The sequence below is a fragment of the Neolamprologus brichardi genome, chromosome 18 (genome assembly GCF_056152115.1).
Source record: "Neolamprologus brichardi isolate AB-2024 chromosome 18, ASM5615211v1, whole genome shotgun sequence".
NCBI lineage: Eukaryota > Metazoa > Chordata > Actinopteri > Cichliformes > Cichlidae > Neolamprologus > Neolamprologus brichardi.
In genome coordinates, this window is record NC_142121.1 from 31,660,413 (window position 1) to 31,670,478 (window position 10,066).

Genomic DNA, 10,066 nt, shown 5'->3' on the forward strand with positions numbered 1-10,066 from the left:
CCACAAAAGAAAATGCTCACATGCTCTCATGTCATATGAGAAAGGTTGTATCAGTGGGTAATTAAATATCACTCTAATTACTGTGATCTATTAAGTGTCTTTAAGGTACACTTATTCCAGTACAGTAAAGTATCAATTTTACGCCATCTCTCTAATTCCCTTGATTGTGAGGACTTTAAAATATCTCATCATTAGCATACATGTCTGCATCAAAAGATTTGGGTAATCTGGAGAAATCTTGGTGTGCAAGAGATAATGCCAAAAATCAGTATTGAATGTTCATGATCTCTGCACCCTCAGGTGGCACTGCATTTAATAAACAAACAAACATGATGACTGAAATCACTGCATGGGCTTAGGAACACTTTGGCTTCATTGTTTGTGAACATAGTTCACAGTGCCACCCACAAACACAGGTTAAAGCTCTACCATGCAAAGAAGATGCCATATGTGAACATGATCCTGAGACACTGCTATCTTCGCTGGGTCAAAGGTCATCTAAAACGGACTGAGGCAAAACCTGAAAACTGTTCTGTGGTCAGATGATTTAAAATTTGAAACAGAGGGTTAGGGTCCATGACAATGTTGTCGGACAGAAACCGGTCCACGGTGCAAAAAAGGTTAAGACCGCTGCATTAGAGCCTGTAGAATAGGCAGCCTGCACATCTGGATAGCCACTATTAATGCTGAAAGTTATATGCAGGTGTTAGAGCAACACGTTCTCATCCAAATTACTTTTTTTTTTTAAGCGAAGGCTTTGGATACTTCAGCAAAACAATGCTAAACCCCATACAGCACCCATTAAAACAGCATGGCTTCAGAGTCGGAGAGTCTGGGTGCTGAACTGGCCTGCCAGAAGTCTAGGCCTTTCACAACTAAAAATATTTGGATTATAATGGAACAATAAATATAACAAAGACGCAGAACCATTGAGCACCTAGAATCTTTTATCAGACAAGAATAGGAAAACATTGCCCTCCCAAAGCTCCAGCAAGCGGTGTCCTCAGTTCCCAGACGTTTATGGAATGCTGTGTGTGCTGGGAGGTGGAAAATGGTGGAGCGGCCACAGCGTTTAAGGATTGGAGGGATGGCTGTTACTTTGATTATTATTATACTATTTTTTTTATTAGTCCTTTATTTATCCGGGTAAAAAAAAAAATCTCACTGAGATTAAAAATCTCATTTCCAAGAGAGACCTGGCATCATACTAAAAGATAAGAACGCAATGCTGAAATGGAAACTGCGTCAAGGACAGAAACAACTGCATTATACTGCTGATACAACTTGAACTTCTGCCTCTGAGTTGTAATTTTCAGTTTGTATCTCTTCTTGCGTCATCTGTGTGTTTATTGGTGTAGAGATACTTGTAGCAACTGTAGCCATCCTTACTTACTCAGTCAACTGTGTTTTGTCATACAGTAACTATATGTTGGGACCCCTTGTGATTGTACATCTCAAGCAGTTTATGACAATAAATAAACTCAGTCTCTACTACTTCCCAGCGTAAAAAGTGCTTTAGTCTAACTCCTTAATGAATGAAGGTAAATATTTTACATTTTGATTGTAGGAGATGCACTGAGGCCAGGTGAATAAACAACTTACTTGGAAACATGCATTAATGAACAGGAACACAGCACAGTATAAAGGTGAAAGCCCTGTTGAATTAATTAGTGATAAGCCTTGAAACATCTCTCTATTTGTTATATTTCTTCTACAAGCTGCACTGAATTTAGATGAATGAGAAGGTTTTTTATTTGTATTTTTTTTTTTTTTAGGCGAAAGGTTTTACATTATCAGGAATGTTGCGAACATGAGTGCGAAAGCAGTGTTATCCTTAAATGAAAGTGTAATAAAAAAAAAAACAACTGTAAAATAATCGTGATCTCTATATTGATCAAAAATAATCATTTTGGTCATAATCGTAAAGCCCTACCTACTGACCATCAGGTTCTCTGAAAATAGCATCACCATTTCTGGAAAACCCCTCAAACATTAGTGCACAAACAGTAAGTCTTTGTCGATCCCTCATGAGTGGATGAAATATACAGGGTGGGCCATTTATATGGATACACCGTAATAACATGGGAATGGTTGGTGATATTAAAGTCCTGTTTGTGGCACATTAGTATATGTGAGGGGGCAAACTCCTCAAGATGGGTGGTGACCATGGTGGCCATTTAGAAGTCGGCCATCTTGGATACAACTTCTGTTTTGTCAATAGGAAGAGGGCCATGTGACACATCAAACTTATTGGTAATGTCACAAGAAAAACAATGGTGTGCTTGGTTTCAATGTAACTTTATTCTTTCATAAGTTATTTACAAGTTTCTCTTTGTGCACAGCCAAACAGGTTAACACGTGAGGAGCGGATCGAAATTGTGTTGATAGCTGGTGAACGCAGTAACTGGGTCATTGCAGCAGATTTCAATGCAAGACACCCTACGAGACCACCCATTTCCCATGCTACAGTTAGCAAACTGCTTGCTAAGTTTCGTGAAACTGGTTCAGTGTTGGATTTGCCAAAATGTGGACGTAAGAAAACTGTCACTAATGAAGAAGCATCAGTGGCTGTCCTAGCTTCATTCAGCAAGAGCCCACAGCGTAGCACTCGCCGCATGTCACTGGAGAGTGGCATTAGTCGAACATCCCTTCGGCGGATATTAGCTACTCACAAATGGCACCCTTACAAACTCCAGCTACTGCAGCATCTCAACGAGGATGATGCAGATCGGCGCACAGAATTTGCAGAATGGGCAAAACAAAAATTGGAACAGGACCCTCAGTTCACGCAGAAGATTTTGTTCAGTGATGAGGCAAACTTTTATGTGAATGGTGAAGTTAACAAACAAAACCACCGCTATTGGTCTGACACTAACCCACATTGGATGGATCCCTCCAAGACTGTTGGAACAACAAAAGTGATGGTTTGGTGTGGTATATGGGCTACAACGATAGTGGGTCACTGGATATTTGAAATTGCTACATGAAGATGTGTTTCCCTCTTTATGCACTGAAGCTGGCACGTTCCCTGAATTTTTCCAGCAAGATGGTCACCACCACATTATGGGTTCCAGGTACGAGCATTCCTAGATGAACAGTTTCCTGGAAAGTGGATTGGCCGTCATGGGCCAGTTGAATGGCCCCCAAGGTCTCCCGATCTGACCCCCTTAGACTTTTATCTTTGGGGTCATCTGAAGGCAATTGTCTATGGTGTGAAGATACGAGATATGCAGCACCTGAAACTACGGATACTGGATGCCTGTGCTGGCATTTCTCCTGCCGTGTTGCTATCAGTGTGTAAAGAGTGGGAGAAGAGGGTTGCATTGACAATCCAACACAATGGGCAGCACACTGAACACATTTTATAAGTGGTCAGAAACTTGGAAATAACTCATGAAAGAATAAAGTTACGTTGAAACCAAGCACACCATTGTTTTTCTTGTGACATTACCAATAAGTTTGATGTGTCACATGGCCCTCTTCCTATTGAAAAAACAAAGGCTGTATCCAAGATGGCCGACTTCTAAATGGTCACCACCCATCTTGAGGAGTTTGCCCCCTCACATATACTAATGTGCCACAAACAGGACTTTAATATCACCACCCATTCCCATTTTATTACAGTGTATCCATATAAATGGCCCACCCTGTATATCTTTTGATGAAACTTTATTGCTTGATTTGATGTCTTATCAGCTGCAAAAATTTGTATTGTTACATCAGCATTTTTGAGTAAGAGTTTGGGGGTTCTGTGCAGTATCTTAGTTCTTCTTAACACAGAGACTTTTGATGTTGTGTCTCGAATGAAGCTTTGGAGGTTACAGCTCCGAACACTCCTATTACCATTGTGACCACCTTGGACTTCCAATAGTAGCTGAATAGCATAGTGGCATTACCCTTTTTGGAACAATAAGTCAGCGTTTAAATTCCAGCCAGGGCAGGGGTCCACAGACTAAGATCCTTCATGCTAGTTGTGCCTCCCTCTGCTCATGAGTAAGAGATAAAAAAACTAAAGCCATTGTGACTCAGATATCACCGAGCTTAACAGAGTTTAGGTCAGATGTCAGTGAACCAAGACATAACAGGCCCAGTTATAATCTGGACACAAGTTCAAATGAGATTTTTTGGCATATACAAGCCATTTGTGCCCAAAAGCTGTCGAACATGGACAAATTCTGCAAAGAAGAGTGGAAAAAATCCAAAACAGTGTAAATTTACAGTTGCTGTCATTTCAGAAGGAGTCTTTTTCTTTAAAATGAAAAGTCAGTCAAATTCTTCTGGAAGTTGAATAAAATATGCAGGTTTTTGCTGTGGATTTTGTGAAAATATGTCAGTCCAGCAAAACATGCAGGACATAAGCAGGGTTGCCATAATTAGTAATTTCCCCCCACTTTGAGCTGCCTTTGATTATTTCCTTGTAGATTATTTTTGCACCAGATCCACTTGGGCTGTGTACAAAACAAAAAAAAAAAAAAAACACCTGATGTTTTTCATGACTGGATCTTTGAGAACAAATACCACAAAGCAAGAGGAAAGAGGAACTTCGGTGCCCCCTAGTGGTGGTAACATATATTGTGGCTAGAATCTATCCACCCTTTTAAACCAGTCCAGTGTCATCTCCTCCACTTTAGGGTGGAGTTTAACAGAACGCTTTTATGCATTACTTAACGGTACCGTCAATTACTCATTTTGATCCTACTTCAAAGCAGCTGCAATCACAGCTATTAATTACAGAGATCTGTGACACCACAGCTAACCCGCTGATGTTGTGTTGCTACTTCTCTGCATACCTTTGCTCAGTTTTCTTTTGTTTTTGTCTTGATGTCTTTCAGTGCGTAAAGCTCATCTTCTGCTCTAGTTGTCTGGGCATTCCAGACATCTGGACATGTCCGACCCAACGCTTCACAAAAATATCTGAGAGCATTCTGGGAAAACTGTCTGATGCAAGCCATGGGAAAATTCCACAGTTACAGGTATTCAAAGCTATAGACAAATGTGTTGCAAGATACCTTAAAGCACATGAAACCCTTCTGTGACACATGACTGACATCTGGACTGATAATCAGTGCCATAGGATACAGTTTTTCTATAACTTGATGATTAAGTAACAAGGTGAAACATAAAGGATGATTGAGTAAACATAGATGAATGGACCACAGACTTCTCAAGCTGTCACACAGTTTGTCAGATAACATCCAAAAAGGCACCAACATCACCACGGCAACTAACCAGTTTTTGGAGCCAGCCCTGCTCAGTTTTTATAACCTACTACAATGCAGTTCTTCTGCAACACTTTTAACCCCAGAGTTACCATTTAGTTAAAGATTAAGTGAGCAACAACATGTTTTTAAACAGAGCATTGACATATTATCACAACCTTTTTTATGGCATACGTGTTAAGACTTAACTACTTCCACATCCAGCTGACAGTTCATTTAATTCATGTTGTCTATTTCATTATATTGTGCCAAATCACAACAACAGTTACCTCAAGTAGAGAAAACCTAAACAATCAGACGACCCACTATGAGCAAGCAATTGGTGACAGCGGGAAGGAAAAACTCCCTTTCAACAGGAAGAAACATCTGGCAGAACCAGGCTCAAGGAGGGGCAGCCCTCTGCCATGACCAGCTGGAGATGAGGGGCAGGAGACAGAAGAAAACACATACTGTGGAAGAGAAATTCATAATAACTAATGATTAAATGCCGAGTGGTGTTTAAACACATGAAGAGTGGTAAGAGGTGAGTGAAGAAAAAAAACACTCATCATGGAAAGCCCCCAGCAACCTAGGCCTAATGCATTTAACTTTGAAACTGTTCTTTGGATGTTGGCATTCCAATTCCAGACAGGTAGGATTTCATATTTATATATGAAAACATAAGGAACCAATGTGACAACTTACAGGTAGGGTTTAACTTTACAGAACCGGTAATGGGGAACAAATTTTATCACCTATAAGCAAAATTTTATGAACTATTTAATAAAGTAGGAAAAATGAAGGCTCGTGTTAACTACTGGTAGCAAGTTTACCACTTGGCAAATGTCAGAGCTTCCTCCTACACTACCACTTCCCCTTCAATGTTCAACAAGAAACATGCAGGTAAGCCACTGAATAATAGCTTAAGTACACAAAGCTATTCATTTTAATGTTTAAATGTCCTTAATTAAGCTATCAAAACAGGTTTGTCAGCCCTGTCTAGACCCCTTCTCCACTTTGTATAACCTGGATTGTTCAGATGCACGCGTGTTTTGTAGAAAACCTGAACTCTTTAACAGAATGAGACTCTGTGTGTCAGGAAGTGCATTATGAAACCATGTGAGCAAGAGCAACTCTCTGACGTAACACACCTGATGTTTTTCATGTAAATGGTTAGATTTGACAGTTCAGGAGTCACTACCTATAAACGTTCTGCTATTTAGCTATGAGGATGTGTTGGAGACATAACAAAGTTGGAAAAGCTTAATTTTCATTTTCTAGCATTAAATTACCACATTCTATTGTTGAAATAACACTCTTATTGGTAATTTACTTTTCACTAGCTTTTAAAACACTCAAAGGAGGGCTGGACTTGTGATCACGGTAAAGGAACCCATGTGGCCTAGAGAGCAGAGCCTCGGGAAAACAAATAGAAAATGTTTTTAAAAAAAAGTACTCTTTTGTGGGAGTAAAGATTCAATGGAAAGGGTGGCATGTCTATTTATAGTGGGCTGGACTGCTGTTAATGCATGCATAGTCTCTGTTTTTTTTGTTGTTGTTTTTTTCCTTTTTTGTGTCCCGTTTGGATCTTTAGCCATCAGAATTGTTGTCTTAAAGCCAAGAAAGATGCCAAGCGGATTTATTTTACCAAGTGGATCATCATGGCCTTGCCATATTGGTCCATTTGATTGACCTTTATTATAATTATGTATTTATTTTATTTTCGGATGCTACAAACGGCACAGTCTCTGTTGACATACTACACATTTATCATTCAGCCCAACAAACAATTTGAATAAGTTGTGACGATGCACTTGAAGCATACAGAACACATTAATTCTTTACTGATGAGTGGGAAGCTTAGACTGCATTGAAAAACTAGAGAATCACCATTGATGATTAATGATTAATGATTCATGATTCATTTTATCATCAATGAAACAGCAACTCTTTATTTGATGTTTATCTTTGTTTATGTAAAACTGAAAGTTGTCTCAATTAACATCATCAGGGATTTGATACTTTTAATTTTTTGTATAGAAATTCTCTGTAAATACTACTACTGCTACCACTAATAATAATAATAATAATAATAATAATAGTTGACTTGCTGTAATATTACAAGAAATGCATCATTTTGTGATTTTCAGGCCATTACAGCATTTATCATCAGTAATAACACTAGAAGTTCAATAACCATTACTTGAATTAAATAAATGTAACATTGGCATCTTACATAATATGGTACATAATTTGTTATTCACTTTTAGGTACATAACAAATCATGTAACTAAAAGTGAAGTTTTCAAAGAAGTTCACTATGAGCACAAGCAATTTTCAGATATGTAATGGTAGACAACATCAAAGTAAGCAAGGAAGAATAGCAGCAACAGAGCTGTCAGGAATGATCAAGACGGTGCCAAGAAATGAGTCTAACCGCTGCGCTTGATTCCCACCCACTTTGACAAAGGCCACAACCATGTCACCGCAATGTCATTGCATGAGAACAAAAAAAATGTGTTTGATCGAGTTGGACAATTGCTGATTGAGGCCAACTTTAAACCTATCTAGCATGTTAGATCGCTACAACCAAGTTTCTGTAGTTCAAACGTGGGCTTGTTTGATTTCATTCAACAGTGTCTCTGTTAGTGATACAAGCCTTTCACCCTTGAGACAAAGTATCAGAGAGGAAGTAAGAACATTCTACCGCGGAAATCCCCCCCTCCTCCCCCTTCAATTTCTTTATCCCGCCCCCAAACACCACCACCACATCATCTCCAAGCATCCCCCCCAAATGCTCCCTTTCCCCCTTCTAGTAGTAACAAGCAGTGCCACGTGTTTCCTGCTGCCGTTAAAATAACAGCTCCTTAACATCACTTAGTTAGCAGAGCAATCATCACCCTTACATCAAACCGAGACCGCCGGCTGTACGCTTTGTCTCCCTTTAACATCAGCCGCTCGACGCGCAACGAGGTAAAAGACAAAGTTGCTCCTTAATGACTCCACGTTAAAAGACCACTGAGGTGAAAAACTGAAACACAACCTACTTTGTCTTTTGTCGGTCGTTAGGAGATCTGGTCGTGTAGAGGTGATCCTGCCACCTGGTCGCACTCTGCACTGTGTACAAGTTTTTCCGCCAGTTTTGGCTTATTGGAAGTTGCATCACCTTGGTTTTCTCGTCCACACCCCGGCGTCTGTCACCGCCTGGCCAACAGCAGCTCCTCCTTTTTTTCTTTCTTTCGCTTTACTCCAAAATCGGCGACCATGTGGGGCACACTGACTGAAACGACCTGTCAGAGGCTCTTATTGATGCGGGTTACTGCGTCAGTTTGGCGGTTCTACCCTGTATCTGCTCACTGTAGTGCGTGGTCAGCTTCAGACACCCACCAATTACGCGTTTAAGTATCGATCCCGAACAGCACGTGCCTTTTCTATATATGAATAAAAGCCCTTATATGGTGACTAGAAGCCAAACTTGGGTGCCATGGAAACATTGTAGATTACTACTGGAGCATTTAAACTGCTGTGACACGACGTAGGTGCCTGTCACCCCCTCCCCCTCGACATAATGCATAATTAGTGAAGCTACACGTGTTCAGCGGTGTGCTGAACGCTTTCTCTTTTGTTACACTGCAGCGGTTCCTCTCGCAGATCAGTGTGATTGTGACTCACCGCATGTGCGTGTTTTCTGACATTTTGTATGTAGTGTGTTCTGATGAAGAAGCGAATTGAGCCCAATAAAGGCAGAGGTAATGAGTCCATGCGATGCCCCAGACAGGTGCGGTAGCCTATAGGCTGTGTAGTGCAGTAAGCCACTGCTGATAGAATGAAGCCTCTGGGCGTCCACAGAAAACATGATGGGTGTGTGGCGGATGATAAGACGCAGCTGAAGAATGAATGATAATACTCCGGAGGGTTTTTTTTGAATGGCATGCAGATATGGGCTTTACCTTCTACCTTGCTTCTGGAGAGATCAGATTGGAGGCTCGTTAGGTTTAACGCCGAGGAGAAAGCAGGCACGCCGGCATGTGCTGGTCAGAGGCTGGAGTGAGAGGAGGGAGGTGAGGGTTTTCCTACAGTTGGGGTGGTAAACCACATTTTGGTGAAGGTGTTCATGTTGAACGCCGTATAATAATGTCTATCTATAATGCCAATAAAGGTATGAAAGCAAATGGATCCACAAATAGATGCTTACATTTTTCTTAGAGGCAATTTCAATCAACACTATATAATCTAGAAATTAATAATATGGCAATTATGGGGATTCGGAAGTTTTTCTTTTAATATATAACAAAATAGGATTGTGGAATAATCTCTGTGGGGCTTCGACAACCTCTAAGCAACTCAGTTGCCTCAGCTGACTCTTGGGTAAATTTAAAGCCAAGTTTGAAGTTGACAATTTCATTTATCTTTATATTTCTTCCAGAAAATCAAATTGCTGAATGAGCACTATGGACATAAACCTTAAACCTATGGAAATAAACAATACACATATATACCCATAAGAATATATAAAAATATAAACATCTATTGCAAATCAACAATGTACTGATAATATTACTAAAAATATTCTTTTCAGTCTTACAACATCAAGAAAAAGTAAAGTACTGGACTACCACTCATTTCTTTATAATTTGCTTCCAAGGAAGCACATTTTCTTATGTATTTTTTTCCAAGTACTTTTGAACAGTAGTTCTTCAGTCTTTCGAAGGTCTTTCGAGAATTTTTCTTTCAATGTTGACTGCTTTGTACCTAGCCAGTTTCAGAGGAAGCCACCTAGCACTGACCTGTGAATTATTCACAGGAGCCTGAAAAACTATTCCTGAAGACCACTTAAAGAAATTATAAGAAAACTAGCCAAAGAGACT

General features: G+C 39.9%; 1 protein-coding gene across 1 annotated transcript in view; it reads right to left on the minus strand.

Annotated features, from left to right (window-relative positions):
• The window catches only part of slc6a9 (solute carrier family 6 member 9), a 76,237-nt gene extending 67,865 nt beyond the window's left edge, over positions 1–8,372 (minus strand). Inside the window, exon 1 of the mRNA XM_087831265.1 lies at positions 8,246–8,372. The gene's annotated coding sequence lies outside the window, so the exon portion shown is untranslated. The remainder of the gene's footprint in view (positions 1–8,245) is intronic.
• Between the last annotated feature and the right edge of the window lie 1,694 nt (positions 8,373–10,066).